Source organism: Carassius auratus, unplaced genomic scaffold (assembly GCF_003368295.1).
Source record: "Carassius auratus strain Wakin unplaced genomic scaffold, ASM336829v1 scaf_tig00215270, whole genome shotgun sequence".
Classification (NCBI taxonomy): Eukaryota; Metazoa; Chordata; class Actinopteri; order Cypriniformes; family Cyprinidae; genus Carassius; species Carassius auratus.
Genome location: NW_020528018.1, coordinates 122,538 through 141,799, shown reverse-complemented (window position 1 = coordinate 141,799; position 19,262 = coordinate 122,538). Strand labels below are relative to the sequence as shown.

Sequence of the window (19,262 nt, the reverse complement as noted above, 5' to 3'; positions counted from 1 at the left end):
TACTCAGAATTCTTAAGTAATGTAAAGAAATGACACATGTTTAAGTAATACAAAAACAATTAGTTTGAGTAGAAACTACTGATTGGACTTAAAAACACAAGTACAATAAGAAATGACATGAAAAAGTTTAGCTTACTCAGAATTAACAAGTAATTTCAATAAATTAGAAAAATTTAAGTAATATGAACTCAATTTCTTGAGTTGAATTAAAATCTGGGTTTACAGTGTTAACTCACAAACTGTCACACAGAGACTTGTAAGAATAAATGTGAGTGAGCTGTACAGATTTAGTGCTTAATTTCAATTCCCTTTATTTTGAAATGGTGATGAAAATGAAAAATCATGAAAGAATGGTAGAAACCTCAGTTTGTTTTCATGCCAAGAGTTCAAAAGATAGCATCCATTCAATTGTTTTAGAAAGAAAAAAAAACACTTTTTTCTGTTTAACTCTCTTACAGTTTTTTTTTTTTATTCGCTTTGGTACTATTTTCACAAGTAAGGTGTACATTTTCAAAACTCTTAGTACAAAAATCCAAACTGATCACACTTGTAACAGCTTGTCATTCTTTCAAAACCTGATTTCATGCTTTCATTACAGTTATAGACTTTTCAGTCCACATAGTCATTGTTTCAAACACAAGATTATTGTAATATGTAATGAAAACATTTGGTTTAATCACATAAACACAACGGTATGATCTTCTTTCAATGTAGTACTTTTAACATAAACTGCAAACTATGCAAGATACATGTTTCAAATCACCGTTGTTGCTGAAATAATTACAGTAATACAGGCTATGCCACATTAGAAAATACACATGCATAACCTATGTAATTGAATCCATAATGCTTGTAATAGTATATATCCAGTGTGTTTTCAGAAGGTGTTATGAAGCACAACCATGAGGCTCTGTGCTAACAGTTTGCTGGCAATAAAGTAAATTATTTCACTCTATACCATTTTACTGAATCTATACTGTAGTGGACCTTTAGAGAGGAGGGGTGAGTTACAGTAATTCGGCAGTCTCTACCATGGTAATCTGTTTACAGTATCGCATACATACATGCATACTGTAATGTAAAATGCTGTATTTGATGCCATCTATCTCCCATCTACTGATGCATCTCTGATCAATCTGATGTTTTACAGTCATTGACTGTTTCCTCTCCCTTATACTCTATTCTGTTTTACAGTATTTTCACAAATGGCAAATTTCTCTGTATCTCTCTCTTTCTCACACACACACACACACACACACACACACGTGTGTGCACACAATTTGAACATCGTGGTGGTTATTATCTATAAATCACTTATGTAAAAATAATTCAAACATTTGGTTATCCATATCAGAAATTGTAAACAAGTTCTATAGAAACTGTATTGAATCAATATTTATAGAGATGTACCAAATGATTCATTGATTAACCATTGAGATCAGTTGGATTAAATCATAGACAAATGTAGTAAACTGAACAAGAAGAGATGCAAATCAAAGGTTTGATAGTAAGAGCTTTATGAAAGGCAGTTACTTTGAATGAAACATTTATGTAGGCGAAACACTTATTTTGTGTTGTGAAAAGGATACTTTGTGATTTTGAGTATTGTACTTACACAATTGAAAACATGATGAAATGTTTGAAAAAAGTGCACTTTTGATGATCTGTTGTGATATTAGCACTAAGAGTTTTGAAAATGTACACCTAACTTATTTCACTTCTACAAGACCAATCTTACATCTATATTCCAAAGAATTCTTGAATTACAACCATTTAAGTTCGTAATGTGCATTTTCATGTCTATTAAAAAAAGGATTATACTTGTTAAGGGGTTAAAACAACCAACAAACCCGCCAACAAACAAACGCACCATTCTCATTCGTAATGAAAAGAAATAAACAAGAAGAGAGGACGAGTTGTTTTCAACCGTTTACAACATTGTCAACATAGACAGTAAAAGAAAGCATGGAAGCCTCCGTTGACCTACCGTCCCATGTATATAAAGATAATAAATTCTTCATTTACAAGGATTAGTTTAAACATTGGCATAGGTATTTGTACACCATTGAGGGCATATTTATGAATAAAAATATTGATTTTAGATTATAAAATACCTAAAAAGTTACTTATTGTCCCTTTAAGACTACAGTATAATACACATATGCACATTGTACATCCCTGTATATCTTAATATTTAAGACTACAGTTTAATTTCATGCACATTATTTCGCATTCTATATTTAATTCTACAATATACCATTATATACCATATATATATTTTTAAATTGTATAACTCAAGAGATATAGGCTATGGAATCGTTTTTCGTTATCTTAGAATAATCAATATGATTGAGAAGATTTGAGTCTTAATCGGTTTAGTCATTCAGATGCACACTCCATACCAGTCGGTGGCGGTAATGCACCTTTACGTTGTGTGACAACCGCCAAGAAAAACTCCGGAAAGAAGAACCATATGCAAAGCTTTGTGTTAGGATTTGAAAGCAGGCCTCTGGCTCGGCCTGGACGCGACGGTAACCCGCGGCGAAATCCGTCGTATCGGTCGTTTGATTAGCTCTTTGTAAACGTCTAATCTAGCTGAAAAGAACGCTACATTGTTTATGTGTTTTGGAGCTGTTTTCGCGGAGATATTTGCCGATTAAAAATGGCGGCCGGGAACGCGAATTCTCAGCATGCATTGTTTAGCGAGAAGGTGAGTGCCTTTGTTTTCATTTTTGTTATGAACATTAATAACTGAAAACATCTATGGGATACAGATGATGATGATGATCATGACAGGTAGCAAAAGAGAACCGGCATGATGAGATATGCATATATAGAGAGACATATATAGACATGCAATATTCATTATTTGTGTGACGTCATTGACATTAAGTTCAAAATAAGCTCTTTATTTTAATAGTTATACTTAGTGTGTGTGTGTATGTATCCATCCTGTTTGCACCATTAAGTAAAATTTCATACTGGACTGGATATAATAGTTTGTAAACTATGTTTGTGATTGTTTTTGCAAAGTATGTACATTAACCATGTTTTGTATATTTGTCATTTATAATCTTTAACAGCAGGAAGTACACCCTCTGGCCTCACTGCAGAAAGGCGTGAGATCTCTTCCTGGGCATCTGAGAACGTGTGTGCATGTGCCTCACTGATTTGTCATTTCCTGTTGCAGTACAATACTCAAAATTCCATCAAATGTGGTTGTTATTCTCTCTTCTTTTCTTATGTTGTTAGTGGAAATTATTAGGATGGGCTTGGTGGTGAGGAACCTACCTCCATTTCTTCTGAAGTCTGTTCCTCAGAGCTCCTCGAGATGCTGACAGCAAGTCACATTTTGAGCCAGAAACGGAGCCTGCATCTGGAAAGTGGTCTGGTGAGTCTTATTAGAAATAAAGTGTCACATCTCTCTTCACAGAAAGCATATGCAGAGATTGGAAGTGGGTTCATCCCATTGGCGTAATGGTTTTTATACTGTACAAACTGTATATTCTATGGCCCTACACCAAACCCTAACAGGAAACTTTGTGCATTTTTACTTTCTCAAAAAAACTCATTCTGTATGATTTATAAGCTTTTTGAAAAATGGGGACATGGGTTATGTCCTCATAAGTCACCCTCTCCTTGTAATACCTGTGTCATACCCATTATACAAAGATAATTTCTGATATGTCACAAAAACAAGAGCACACATACACACACACACACACACACACAAAGAAAAAAAAATAAGTACATTTTTAAGAGAAATAAATAGGTTACAAGGGTAGGATTTGGTTGAGGTTTATTTACATTTGATTTTGCTTTATTTACTGTCATTACTAGGTTCTAAGTACATGTAGCATTTGTAACAAAGAGACTGTTCAATAAAGCGTTTCCAAAATGTATTTGGGTTTGACGGTACATTCATCTATTTTAACGAGTTTACACTTGTGATATGCATTAATATTTCCACACGTATGCCTTAGTAAATAACATTTTCAATATTTTCCAGGATGCAGAGTGGCTGAGCACCAGTGACAGAGTGGGTGACAGAGCAGTGGCCGGCGTACAAAGGGATACAACGTCTAGAATGCAGATCACTCTGAGGATCAAGCTGTGAATTTTACCATGATACAAACTGATGATTGGTTAACAACATTGATTTACATTTAATAGGAATAATGCCGCCGGATCGCAGGTTGGCATCGTTTATGGTTAGAACAATGACCCTCGTAATAGAACTAGAACCCTAGAACTATCTCTTGTATGAACTACATTTTCATGTGTTTTTTTTTTTTTATTTGACATTTAAAAATCTTTGCAAATAATGAAAGGGTTATGCCTTCTATCATCATCACAGCCTCCAAAGCGCTGCTTTGCCTTCATGACATCCGTTCTTTTAGGCAAAAGATTTCGCACGTCTTGTGCCAGTCCAAGAATTTCCTCACAATATAAATGCCCCCGGCAGTCCCTCACAATCACATCCTCCTCGATTTTGGCTGTCAATTCAACTGGCAGAGACTGAAAAAAGAAAGAAATTAAAATAGCAGAAAGTTAAAAGAGTGTCAACCGCAGTGGCGTGGCTGCACATTGAACAACTTCTTGGAATGTGTAATCCATCTGCCTATGGTTTCCAGAGACGGGTGGCACTCACAGGGGAAGGTCTCCACATCGATGCAGACTTCCTCACTGCCATGTTTAATTAAAATAGCAGCAGTTAAAAGAATGTCAACCACAGAACCTTAAACAAGAACAAATATTAAGCAATGACAGCATGGTTGCGCTGCTTTTCTCTCCGCAGAGCCGGGCTGTCTGTATCCAGGAGGCCAGAGCATCTCCCCGTGGTTTTTTATTTATTCCATGCATATATTCATCTCACCATCATCTGCTTCATAGCGTCCCTCTGTTCAGCTCCTTAGAGAGCTCCAGAACCTGATTGGTCAGATCTTTTTCAGTCAGAGAGCTCCACTGTCCAACTGCTGCATATATATCTATTATTATTATTGTTTATTTATTAATTCATTTTTTCAGATGACAAGATGGGAAACAGAGTGACCAGTGACAGGTAGACACTTCCTGTGGAAGTGGGAGTTTGATAAGTAGAAATAATATTTTTTGAAAATGCTTTTGCATTTGGCCAAATCTTTGCTTCTTGTACCTTCCTGTGTATCTTAATAGTTAAGACTACAGTACAATGCACATTGTACATCCCTGTATATCTTAATATTTAAGAATACAGTTTACTTTCATGCACATTATTTCGCATTCTATATTTAATTCTACAATATACATATATTTTTTTAAATTCTTATATTTTTATTGTTTACTTTTATTTTATTCTTACATAGCTATATTTATGTATATTTTCATCTGTGTTGTTTTCTTTAATAACTGCACTGTCCATGGAGCTAACCTGACTCACATTTCACTGCTGGTTATATATGCTATATATAATTTTGTATGTGACGAATAAAAATCTTAAATCTTGAATCTTAATATTTATTATGGTTAATGGTACACACATTTACAGCTTAGCTCTAAATAAATAATTTAATAAATAACATCCACAACTTCAAGGATGTGCATGCCATTAAGTATGCAAAGTTATATATTTTTTATCATATTTATTTTTATTTAACATTTATTCTCTTTCAACCATATGTAAATTCTTAGAAAAAATTCAAACATGATACTAATTATGTGCTACATATGAAAAGGATCAAATATATATTTACATGCACATGTAGTGCAATAACAAGATACCAATATATAAATACATTTTATAAAAAACCATTTCAGTAAACTCTAAAACATTACATTATCTACATTAAAAAATTGTTTAAAAAAACTATGAAAGGCTAAGTTGTGGTCTGTGCTTGACAACGGGTAGGTTCACAATCTTTAAAGAAAATTCTAAGCTTCCTATCACTGTTTATAAGTCCTGTACAATAGGTTTAAATCCATCCAAGGTTAAAAAAAAACATTGTCATTCCTCAAAATATCATTTTAAAATGACCTAAATTCTCAGAGATCCCCAAACAGTTCGCGCGAAACTGTTCAAAAGATTCAGTTTCCTTAAATCATAGACATATAAATAACTAGACGCCTCATTGGCCGCTTTGAGCCGCGTCCGCCATATTGGCGCAGGCAACAGTTCCCTGTAAACAAATGCAACAAATAGAGAGCTGAGGCTTTTCTGAGTAAAGATACGACAAGGTTTGTTTTTATCAACTGATATCAGTGGTTTATGAGTGGTGTACAAAAAATCCAGATACTTAAAATCTCGATTGTTAAATTGTTAGATTAAATTTATTTATTAAAAGGCAAATGCAAAAGCTCACACTTGTGTAAATTAAATCTTCACAAAAATAATTTTCTGTGTGTAACCTCAACATTTTAGCTTTTCTTGTGCTTCAGGTAAGAACATACCTCTCTCTCTTTGAAATACTGAAAAAAAAAAATGCCCATCTTAAGCAATAATTTACCAAAATTGAGAAATGTAACAAACTGACAAATACAAACCACACTGGCAGGCTTCTTTCTATATTTTTATAGCACTAAATTGATACATACTCCAAAACGGACAATAACAAAGATAACTGATGGCTTTATGAAGTATAATAGTTCAGCAAATATATTTTTTAATATAGTATAAAAATGCAACAGTAAATAATACATGTACAATAGTATAACTCATATATATATATATATATATATATATATATCTTGGTGAAGAAACAGGTAGGTAAACGAGCAGATCGAGGAGCAACGGGATAGTAATCCAAAGAATGGCAGTAGAGCTTGGATGAGACAAAGACACAGGCACAGACACCACAGTAAGACTGCATGGGTGTTTGAATCGGGATCTGAATCAATCATGCATTTAATACTGATATTTGCACTTTTCAAATGATTTTTTTTATATATAATTGAAAATTTCAGAAATCCTTACCTGACGCCCTGATAGAATTGAAGAGGAGCTCCAAGTGATCCTGACTAAATCGATAGGTGCAGACATATCGCTGAATTTGTAGCAGCTCAGGAATCAACAACATGAGGGTATCAATGTTGATGATGAAACCCATGACAGACAGGTACCTTCAAAATAAAATGTTTTGTCAATATGTCAGTATTGTCAACATGGCAAAAATCAAAATACTCCAAAAGGTAGCATTGTGTAATTTTGCTCACTAAAAGCTGAAAATGGACTAACAACAACACAGGGTGACAGGCTAGGGAAGTGACCAATAGATGGCTATAATAATTGAAATTTGACTCCTTTGTAAGATAAGTCAACAAGATTGATAACAGGACAATGATACATTACTGTTAAATCCAAAATATTTGGGGCTTTTGGTAAAACATTCAGAATGGCTCCCAAGAAGCCACCCCACTGCAATGTCCCTGGCTGGTAACTGCATTTTCAGAGTACATAAAAGGTATAATATTTAAAGTGAATACTGCAAAATTACTGTATGCTCCTTAAGAGTGAAAATTAGTTAAGGGTTAGGATCGTTTAACATAAGTAATTATTTATCTGTAGGCCATTAAGCCGATTAAGAACAACATTAGAACAGAACTTGGAAGGTATGAAACATGAACAAAATGCCATACATACCATTCTGCAACCTGTATGAACTGAAAAATACTGAACATAGAAGAATACCAATCAAACAAAACAGTCAATAAAAAGAAAAGAACAAGGGAACAGAGCTTCATATGAACTTATGAACTCTTCAAACGAACATAAACTTGACTTTTAAATGACCTCTTTGATTGGTGAAGGGGTGTGCCATCTTTCATCACCAAACTGATCAAATATTCCCTGGCTCTCAACAAGAACTCTACTCTATCACTCCAATTCCAAGCAGCCAGGGGACTTTTGAACCCTTTAGTTCGCGGATTGCGGCTGTTCATAATGTCAAAGAGCCTGTCAATCATCTAAAAGCAAATGTTTGCATTAAATGAAAGCATTTCATTCATAACCATGTTTGCATATAGTACTACCTCAATGAATTCAGCTGTTGCTTCACAGTGTTCAAACTGTGGATAGCCAAGGTCTCGCAGTGTTCGCAGAGCTACTGTCACGGAGCGACTGAGTGTCTGTGCGGCCAAGGAAACCTTCATCTTCTGAGAATCGAAATGTACATGCTTGTCTGTTAACTTGTTGGCTGCATGCAGTCCATCTTTGATTTGAATGTCATTTAACTGAACAATGTGTTTCCAGTTGATCTGGCCAGTACTGCTCTTTATAGGACTGTAAGCCTGCAACATATTCCGTGACAGCTTCAACATGTGGCAAACATCCATCATTACAAAGACCTTCTCACCAGTCACTGAATGTGAAAAAAATGTCTTTAAGGGCTCATGTGGGTTTGCCTTTAACTGGCACCCAAGCCGGTTGTACATACTAATGTTGGTGGCATGTCCATCCATCGTAATGCAGAGTACCCTTATGCCACGCTCATGCAGCTCCTCCAATGCATGAAGAATTAACACCTTCTGTTTATCTGGTGACAGAGTGTTGGTGAGGTAGTAGGCAATTGGAGCCTTCCAATGTGCTTGTAAGCCAACCACCATGAAAACTAGAGCCTCTGTGGCAACATCGGTTTCATTCATACCATCCCCCATATCAACAAATCCAGACATGTTCTGTGTGTGAGGATTGTACTGGATGTGTTTCTTGATGGCCATGGCATCCAACATCAGAGTTACACATCCATATTTAGCTGGGTCTTCCTCTTGTCGTCTTTTCAGCATGTCCAACATCATCATGTTGAGGCCAGGCTTGGCATCCACAGAACTCATCCACCTTCATGAAATGAAAAAGTAGTTATTTAATGTATTAAAGTTCTTTGTAAAAGTGCAATCAATGAAATGAAGAATACCTCTGTAATGTATGTGGATGTGGGAGGCCAAGATGAAGAGATTTCCTCAAATAATTGTAGGCTTTTGGACCATGTAAATGAAGAGTGAGGGCAAACTCCCTCTGCTCTTTTGTGTACTCATGGCCCTGTTTTGACAAGAGGTCTACCGGAAGATCTGTAATTAATTAAGAACAGACTAACTAGTAAATGCTCTTCCCATTAAAAAAAGAAGAAAAAATATTATTTTCATTTTACCAGAGTAGAAACCAAGTCTCTCTTTCAGATCTTCATTTATGAGGTTCTTTCCCTTCAGATCCTCTAGAAGATCACGCACCGTCTTCTTTGCCCTCCGTTCCCGGTCCTTGACATTCCTCAACTCGTGCTCCAGACTCTCCACTCTAGCCAAGGCTTCACAAAGTCTGGTCTTTAGAACAGCAGGAGATGCAGGCAATGCATAGGAGTGATCCTATTAGAGAAAATAATGAAAATATTTGGCATAATGTTAATTTCACATGAAACACAGCCTCAGCTGTTTGGGGCATAACTAGTACAGTTTTCTGTCAGCTGGAATGAATTCCTAATCATGATCTAAACATTAAAAATCATACACATACTATCTGGGATAAAATTACAGTAAATAAATTACAACAATTTTTCATTTTTGAAAACATTTTTTTTTTCAATTATTTAATCTCATGACCCCTCAATCCCACTGCCATTACAGTGTTTGTGTCTGTATGTGGGTCAAGGACAAATAGTGTTTCCAATAGTATCATTTGCCAATATTTTGACATTTTATTGTCTCAAACATTATTTAAATATGAAACTAGACAATTTACTTGCGTTTACAACAAAATCTCATCTTTGACCCATGTATATCATTCAATGTGTGCAGGTGTATATGCGAATGTGTCTGAAAACAGTGACAGAAAGAAACAGATATGATTTAATAAGACCACAGTCATAATGCTCAGAGTTGTTCTAGTCTTAACAAGTACAAATATTCACAACATTAGGCAGAGGAGGGTCGACCTCTTGGAAATCCTGGGAACAGTACACTGACCAGCTCTCCTCAGCTTTCCTTGAGGTCTTTGTTTTCCTGGTTTCCACAGGCTAAAATAAATATTAAATAATGTAACTAACTATTTAATGACACGCTATCAAATAATTATAAACCAGTGACCATAAAACCTACTCTTTGTAGATGACGGGGGAAACTGAAAATCGATGGTTTAGCTCCATCCCTAATCCTCACAATTTGACCTGTCCTGTCAAAGTCCTCCGGCTTGAAGTGTTCACTGCATAGCACGGAGGACTTGCTTGCGCAAAAACCTTCTCTTCTTAAATCTACTTCCCACTGCCTCCTCAACTGTATGTTTTTGGGAAACCTTCAGTGTGTGAAAAGAGTTAGCTAGCCAACTAATTAAATTTGATTCATGTCGCTTAGTCGGAACGAGTAACGTTATTTCAGCACAGAAAAAAACGGCAATATAAATGAATATCTCGATTACGGGCGATTTACCATATATAATTTAACATATGCTAAAACTATACAATAAAGAGTGTAAAATTTCTGGGTTCCTCAACTCAGCAACAAAACATCGATATCGCTAACTTAGCTAACAGTGTGTGACTCCGACGGTCACGGTCCATTACCGTCAAGCTGTGTAGTCTACATAATGTTTTATTGACCAAATACAACCAGATCAGTGTCAGACAATAACTTTTCAGTCTTACCTGTGAAAAGTAATTCCCCGAGACCTATTTTCAATTGTGCGGCGGTTTGTACAGCCCCAAGCAGCACACGACTGAGGCATTTTCTCGATTCCACTTATGAGAATGATGGAACAGATGCCCGCACAAAGATGGCGGCGACGTTGACGTGCGGTCGAGCGGCCAATGAGGCGTCTAGTTATTTATATGTCTATGCCTTAAACCCCACCTTTCGGTAGCATACTGTGTTCTGATTGGTCAGTAACATAGTCAGTTTTGATTGGTTGTTCCGCACACACCTCCACGGTAAACTATGCATTGGCATCCGTTTGGGGTGAATTATGTTTTATTCCTCTCATCGCGAAGCAAACAGTAAAATAAAAAACTTGAACAGTCTCGCTGCTTTTTCTTCTGTGTGGGTGTATTCAAGCGCGCGCTTCAGTTTGAATCTGAATAGCGCGTTCAGCGCGGGGGCGTGGTCACATTAGATATAATGAAGGGAGACATGAAAAACAGACATCGTTGTTTTCATATGGATTACTTTATCACAGAATATCTGTTAGCAGCACTGGTTTAGTTTTAAAGTAGACATGTCAAGCTTTCTATAGATATCTCTCTCATGTCTCTTCGTTGAGTATTCACGGAGTTACACTTCATTTTAATGTACTGTCATTACATTAAATGAACTGTCAAGCAGCTGATCGCTGACACTCAGTGTGGTTTCACTTTTTTTTAGGTAAGTTTAGTCTATTAAATTACACAAATAGTACATTAAAATGTTCCTGACACTTTATTTCATGTAAATTGTACGCTTTCGTTTAATATTTACTTTATAGAAATGGTTTAGCGTCGTCAGAAAAAGTCAGTTAGCATCTCAAAGGTAAGGCTAACTACAAGAGGTAAGGATAGACATGAGCTCTTATTTATTAAGTTTGGGCTTTTAATGTCATCTTGTGTGTAGATGCTCTCTCTCTCTCTCTGTCTCTCTCTCTCTCCATATATATCAATGGATGAATGGAAGTAACTTAACCGAATTAATTTAACCCTAAAAGTATGCACTGTTTAATCCTAAAATGTGCACTATCGTAACCGGATAACGTTACATCACTTACATATAGCGTGAAAATGGACAAAAACCTTCAGGTTTTGATCTTTCATGGTAAACACATAAATACAAACTTGTTCTGTGATTTCAGAAGTGCCAGAAAAAAAACATCTATGACACAGGAGAAGTTCCTGATTTTAACATTTCTGAAGGGAGCTTCTGACAGAGAGGATGAAAACATACACATTTTGATGTCCACGCTGTAGGAGCATTACTACATAAGTAAAACCTAAATATATATATTTATTGTAAATGATTATATAAATTATATATTCTGTGAATAATTATTTTTCTTTTCTGCATTTCACCTCTGCTATAGTTTATGCCTTATACCTGGCATTGTATAATAAATATTGTTGTCTCTGTGACAGTATGCGTATGTTCCTAGGTTCTTCCATGCTGATGGCTGTGCTCTAGTCATATCTCCTGTCGAAGAACATTTTTAGACCTTATGAACCATGAATAGTAAGCAATTCGTCAAACATACACCATTCAAAAATGTAAGGGTCAGATTTGTCATGTATTTCAAAGACATCTTTTATGCTCACCACTGCTGCATTTATTTGATTAATATACAGTTAAATTGTGAAATTACCATTTTTTAATAACTATTTTCTATTTAAGTTTGTTTTAATAAGTGATCAAAGCTGAATTTTCAGCATCAGTCTCCAGTGTCACACAATCCTTCAGAAATCATGCTTTGTGAAAACAAGAATACAATTGTACAAAATATTCATATAAAGCAGTTATTTGAAATTTTACTAATATTTCACAACATTACCATTTTTATTTATGATCAAATAAATGCAGTTTTCTTTGTTTACATGAGACTTATTTCAGAAACATAAAAAAATCTCTATCTCCAAGCTACACACTCTCACACCAAAGTGACTGTTAAAAATCATTCAAACTTTGTGTCAGTACATCATAAATAGGAAAAGGCATCAGATCACCGTCTGTGATTTGTTGTTTCGTGCCGCATCCAGTGTAGAGAGCATCACTGATTATAAAAGGCTCTGTTGTATTTTGTTGTGCTGTCCAGTGAAGACACAGTGTTAGAACTCTTGTTAAATATCATTACATATGATGTATGTATGATGCCATTCAGCACTGATAGATCTTTTCTATTTCAGAGACTGAAAATCATTGATAAAGCACAAGGTTACTGTAACATTTAAACAATCTTGTCTTCTCTTTTTTTCAGAGTTTAGCTCCAACCCCAGTTAAGCAGACCTGAGCAGCTGATCAAGGATCAGCAGAAACTCTGCAGAACGGTGGTCCTTCAGCCCAGGACTGGACACCAGTGTTGTAAGTCATTCTGTCTCTTTATAGTGCATGCTCAGAACATATTGCAGGAGATCTCAACATTGTCTCTTAAGGTCCACTTACATGCAGAGTTTTGCTCCAACCTGCAGTGCACCTGAACACATTAATCGAGGTCTAACTATTAGTGTTGTCACAGTACCAATTTCAGTACCAAAGCAAAACACAAAATAATTTTTTTTTTATTATTATTATTAGCCGCACTTATGCTAACAATTATCTACTCTAATAACAGTGTTCATTTCAATCCGACATTCAAATTACAGTTATATATATATCCTGATAAATACAGGTGCTGGTCATATAATTAAAATATCATCAAAAAGTTGATTTCACTAATTCCATTCAAAAAGTGAAACTTGTATATTATATTCATTCATTACACACAGACTGATATATTCCAAATCTTTATTTCTTTTAATTTTGATGTTTATAACTGACAACTAAGGAAAATCCCAAATTCAGTATCCCAGAAAATTTTAATGTTGTGAAAAGGTTCAATATTGAAGAGACCTGGTGCCACACTCTAATCAGCTTATTAACTCAAAACACCTGCAAATCCTTTAAATGGTCTCTCAGTCTAGTTCTGTAGGCTACACAATCATGGGGAAGACTGCTGACCTGACAGTTGTCCAAAAGACGACCATTGACACTTTGCACAAGGAGGGGAAGACACAAAAGGTCATTGCTAAAGAGGCTGGCTGTTCACAGAGCTCTGTGTCCAAGCACATTAATAAAGAGGAGAAGGGAAGGAAAAGATGTAGTAGAAAATAAGTGTAGAAGCAATAGGGATAACTGCACCCTGGAGAGGATTGTGAAACAAAACCCATTCAAAAATGTGGGGGAGATTCACAAAGAGTGGACTGCAGCTGGAGTCAGTGCTTCAAGAACCACTACACACAGACGTATGTAAGACATGGGTTTCAGCTTCGCATTCCTTGTGTCAAGACACTCTTGAACAACAGACAGAACCAGAAGTGTCTCGCTTCAGAAAGGATTGTACTGCTGCTGAGTAGTGATATGCCAGACCCAACAATGCAGAAGAGCTGAAGGCCACTATCAGAGACACCTGGTCTCTCATAACACCTGAGCAGTGCCACAGACTGATCGACTCCATGCCACGCCACATTGCTGCAGTCATTCAGGCAAAAGGAGCCTCAACTAAGTATTGAGTGCTGTACATGCTCATACTTTTCATGTTCATACTTTTCAGTTGGCCAAGATTTCTAAAAATCCTTTCTTTGTATTGGTCTTAAGTTATACTCTAATTTTCTAAGATAATGAATTTGGGATTTTCCTTAGTTGTCAGATATAAATAAATATATCAGTCTGTGTGTAATGAATGAATATAATATACAAGTTTCACTTTTTGAATTGAAATTATGATATTCTAATTATATGACCAGCACCTGTATACATAGAATGACTAATTGAACTGCTTTTATAGTTTTAATAATTAATTTATTTGTAATGAATAAAGGGATTTTACATTTGATTATTTGTTTTTCTTACTTGAATGCTTTTGTTCGGATGTAAAATAAAAAAAGTGAATTATTATTAAGAAAAGAACTGCAGGAAAAGATGCAATGTTGCTCAGTGATTTTGGTTTGGAACCTTTAGAAAATAGAAAAGAGTTTCTCTCTTTCAACTCTTTCAACTTCAAACGGGTGTAGCTCAGTCATTTTTTTTATATATATATATATACAGTCATACATCATTTTGAAGGACTTTTTAATGAGAAAAAAAACCTCAACTGATTTTTGCTCATTGTGACTAACTTTGCCAGCACAGGTCACATATGCTACTTAATTTCAACTTGAGAGTGGTCAGATTTAAAGTCTGAGATTAGTCCATCAGTTCTTGAATTTCAATTTTTGTTTATGTGTGTGTGCGTGTTCAAAACAGGAGTGTCTGTCTCAGAAGCTGAAGAAAAAAGGCAATACCTTATAGGAAATAAACGCCTCCTAAGTGTACGTGTAGCGCCTCTAGCTTGCTGAACTATAATGAGAGGTGGCTATCCTGAGTTCTTTAACTATCTTTTAAATCAAATAAGTGAGGTTTCACAAATAAATGTATGAGTATCTAACTTGTGTGTGTGTGTGTGTTTACTATCTTTTAAAATGAAATACTTTAAATCAAAATTTAAGCAGTACTATTCACACTTTAACAGGAAATTAAAAGTCTAGGAATTACTCTTCTCCTATAAACAATTTCACGTTTAACCCAAATTTTACTCTTTTTCTTAATTAACTGAAAATATCAAGAGTCAGTAACCACAAAGGTTTTAAAAATATATATAAAACAGATTTACTTAGAAAAGAATGTCAGAAATTAAATATGTCTGGTACAACTCACTTTTCACATCACAGCTGCATTTAAATTCACATTAAACACATAAGGGCCCAAGAAAATAAAATAGCCGGCAAAAACCTATCTTAAAATGAAATACCCTTCAAATGTTCAAATGATGCAGGCCTGAATGTAGCTCGGGTAAGTTGTAGCCTTAAACTCAAAAATGGCCGTTTCACCATAAAGGCCAAACAAACAAAATGTAACTTTTTTCAATGTGCATGTAATCTCACGTGCTTCGGATCAACGGCGTCAGCAGCAGAAGACAGGTGGAGAGGATTAGGGATGATGAGAAGATTGATGAAGAGAAGTTACACACGGTGGACGATCTCAGCTAAGTTCATCACTCGACAACACTATCCGGCTCCGGGAAAGTCTTTGATCATCGTCCGTTTCATATTTTCATACAGGCTTAACTAATTAAGGTCGCTGGCCGCTAGCTTATCAGCAAAGTCCATGTAAAACACTAACCACTAAATCAGCGGCTAACTGAAACATATGTCTGTTGTAACGGATGAGTTTTTCACTCAAACAAACATAACTATCACCACTAATTACTGGTATAAGTGTTCGTGTTGAACACTTTAATTTTCAGGTGCATTACAATTAACAGCAACCGTCTTTTTTTCTCCGCACCAACTCACACACGTTCGTTTCACTCACGTCTTCTTCTTCTTCTTCTTTGTTTCGTTTAATGGCGGGTGGCAAACAGCATTATGGTGCATTACCGCCACCTACTAAGTTGGAGTGTGGGCCAGAGTTTTCCTTCCCTTGAGTAAAAAATTAAATACATCTAATAATAGTACTAATAAAAATAATAAAATATTTCTTGCCCCTAAATTCTATTTATCAATCCAGTTTCTCTCAAATAACCGAATAACTTCCCTACTTCAATATCAAACACATTTTTTAAACTTAATTCTTCCTGATCAAACTTTCTACCTTCCTCCCTTAATACTTCCCGCTCTCGATAGAATTTTTGACAGTGAAGAATTACATGCTCGACTGACTCCTCTATTTGGCAGTGTTCACACAATCCTGACGGGTGCTTATTTATTAAGTGCAAAGTTTTATTAAGCCTAGTATGTCCTACCCTTAGCCTTGTCAAAATGTTCTCCTCTTTATTGTTTCTTCTGGCTATCCTTCCTGTACCCACATTTTGCTGTAATATATAGAGATGTCGCCCTGTGTTTCCTGTATCCCAACTGTTCTGCCACTCCTTAATGATGTTTCGTTTAATTATTCCTTTTGCTTCAGACTTACTGAGTGGAACGTACAAGACGTCCTCCTGCATCAGCGCCTGTTTTGCTAATGTATCCACATCTTCATTTCCTTTAATCCCTCTGTGTGCCGGAATCCACACAAATGTTACCTGAATGTTCATATTTTTAATTCTGTAAAAATCTGTAATTCTGTAGATCTCATTTACTATATCTTGTCTGCTGTTAGATGTAAATGACTGCAGTGACATTAATGCAGAGCATGAATCAGTACATACAATAACTTTTTTAATTTGTAATTCTTCTACCTTCTCTAATGCTATTACAATTGCCAACATCTCAACTGTATACACTGATAGATGATCTGAAGTCCTTCTCTTACCAGCAACATGTAATGTAGGAATACTAAAACCAAAACCTGCTTTCCCTGTAGGATCCTTGGATCCATCTGTATATATTTGAAAATATGTTTGATATAGTGTTTGTATTCTATCTTCCACCAGTACTGCTATATTTCAAAATCCTTTTTGTCCCTGCAATTTTTCCAGGAAATATAAATCTACTGACACTGGAGGAAACAACCAGGGTGGTGTCACTGATAATGGCACTGTCGGGATATATCCACCTTGATTTAATGTCATGTCTCCAGCTATTTCTTCACATCTCCATGCAAAGCATCCCCGTTTAGCTCTTTCACTCTCCCAACATGGGAGAAGTATCTTAGTTGTAGGATGTCGATCCCCAGAATGCCCCTGTAAATTTATCCAGTAGTGCATCATTAACTGCTTACGTCTAATGTGCAATGGCATTTCCCCCATCTCAACCTGAAGAGCAGCCACAGGAGTTGTTTTCATAGCCCCACAGCATAGTCTTAAAGCTTGAGCTTGCACCACATCCAACTTCTTTAATGACGTTTTTGCTGCCGATCCATAAGCGATGCACCCGTAATCTAATACTGATCTTATCAATGCAATATACACATTTTACTAGCAGGCCTACTTGCCCCCCAATCTGACCCTGTTAAGCATCTCATCACATTTAGTATCTTTTTACACTTGGTATTTACCCTTCTGATATGTTCATTCCATGTTAACTTGTCATCAAACCACATACCCAAAAACCTAAAAACTTTTACTTGCTCTATTTCTTGCCCATACATCTTTACCTGAGCTTCAACCCCTCTGTTTCTAGTGAAAAATACTGTCTTGGTTTTCCCAATTGCAAACTTAAATCCCCATGCAATTGACCATCTCTCCACCACATTAATTGCCTCTTGTATTTTACCTTTAATATGATTAATGTTCCTTCCCCTTTTCCATAAGGCTCCATCATCAGCAAACAGTGACTGTCCGATATCCCCCTGTACTTGCGAAAAAACATCATTAATCATTATGGAAAAGAGTATAGGGCTAATAACACTGCCCTGAGGAGTACCATTTTCTACCATGTATCTTCTTGAAACAGCTGTCCCAATTCTTACTTGTATACTTCTCTCATCCAAGAATCCCTTAATCCAATTATATGTCCTACCTCCTATTCCTATCATTTTTAATTTTATCATTACTCCCTCCTTCCAAACCATATCGTAGGCTTTTTCTACATCAAAGAACACTGCCATTACAGATTCTTTATTAACTTAAGCTTTCCTTATCTCTGTTTCCAAACACATAACAGGATCCATCGTTCCTCTACCCCTCCTAAATCCACTCTGATGAGGTGATAAAATTCCTCTACTTTCCATATAAAAAGATAATCTATCTGTAATGATCCTTTCCATTATCTTTCCTACATGTGATGTAAGTGCTATTGGTCTATAATTCATTGGGCTTGATAAATCTTTCCCTGGTTTCCTGATAGGAATAATTACTGCTTCTGAAGTGAAGTGACATTCAGCCAAGTATGGTGACCCATACTCAGAATTTGTGCTCTGCATTTAACCCATCCAAAATGCACACACACAGAGCAGTGAACACAAACACACACACTGTGAGCACACACCCGGAGCAGTGGGCAGCCATTTATGCTGCGGCGCCCGGGGAGCAGTTAGGGGTTCGATGCCTTGCTCAAGGGCACCTAAGTCGTGGTATTCTTTCCACCCAGCTGGCAATTTCCCTAAATCCCATACTTTATTATAAAACCCCAGCAACTTTGTAGATGCTAAAACACCTAAATGTTCTATCATTACATAGCAGATATCATCTTTACCCGGAGATGTTAATCCAGATCTTTTTATTGCTTTTTATTGTAATTGGTGCATCCATTATACTGTTACTATCCTCCCTTCTTTCAAGTAATTCTCCATATGCTAATCTTGTCAATGTCCTTCCTCTCTTTCCCTCCTCCGTTAAGTTATCGGAACTATGAATAAGAGTAAATGCCTTCGCTATCATCTCTGCCTTCTCCTTGTCAGACACTGCTGCTTCATCCCCCATCTTCAATATTGGATACTTCCATTCCCTTCGAATTCCACGCATACTCTTAATCATGTTCCACACATCTCCAACAGGTGTTGCTCTACCAATTTTGTTACAGAAAGTCTGCCAGCTTTGCTTTTTTGCTTTTCGTATAATTTTCCTAACCTTTGCTTGTGTTTCTTTATATTTAATCAAATTATGAAAATTATGTGTTTTTCTTAATAATCTGAGTGCTTTATTCCTTTCTTTCACTATTTTCCCACACTCCTCTGTC

At 36.0% G+C, this 19,262-nt stretch overlaps 1 long non-coding RNA gene across 1 annotated transcript; it reads left to right on the top strand.

Moving 5' to 3' along the window:
- The first annotated feature begins 11,148 nt into the window (after positions 1-11,148).
- On the top strand, positions 11,149-15,061 carry LOC113094184 (uncharacterized). Its single transcript, XR_003288006.1, has 3 exons — positions 11,149-12,147; positions 12,887-12,990; positions 14,911-15,061. It is a non-coding gene; the product is annotated as an uncharacterized LOC113094184 (long non-coding RNA).
- The last annotated feature ends 4,201 nt before the right edge of the window (positions 15,062-19,262 follow it).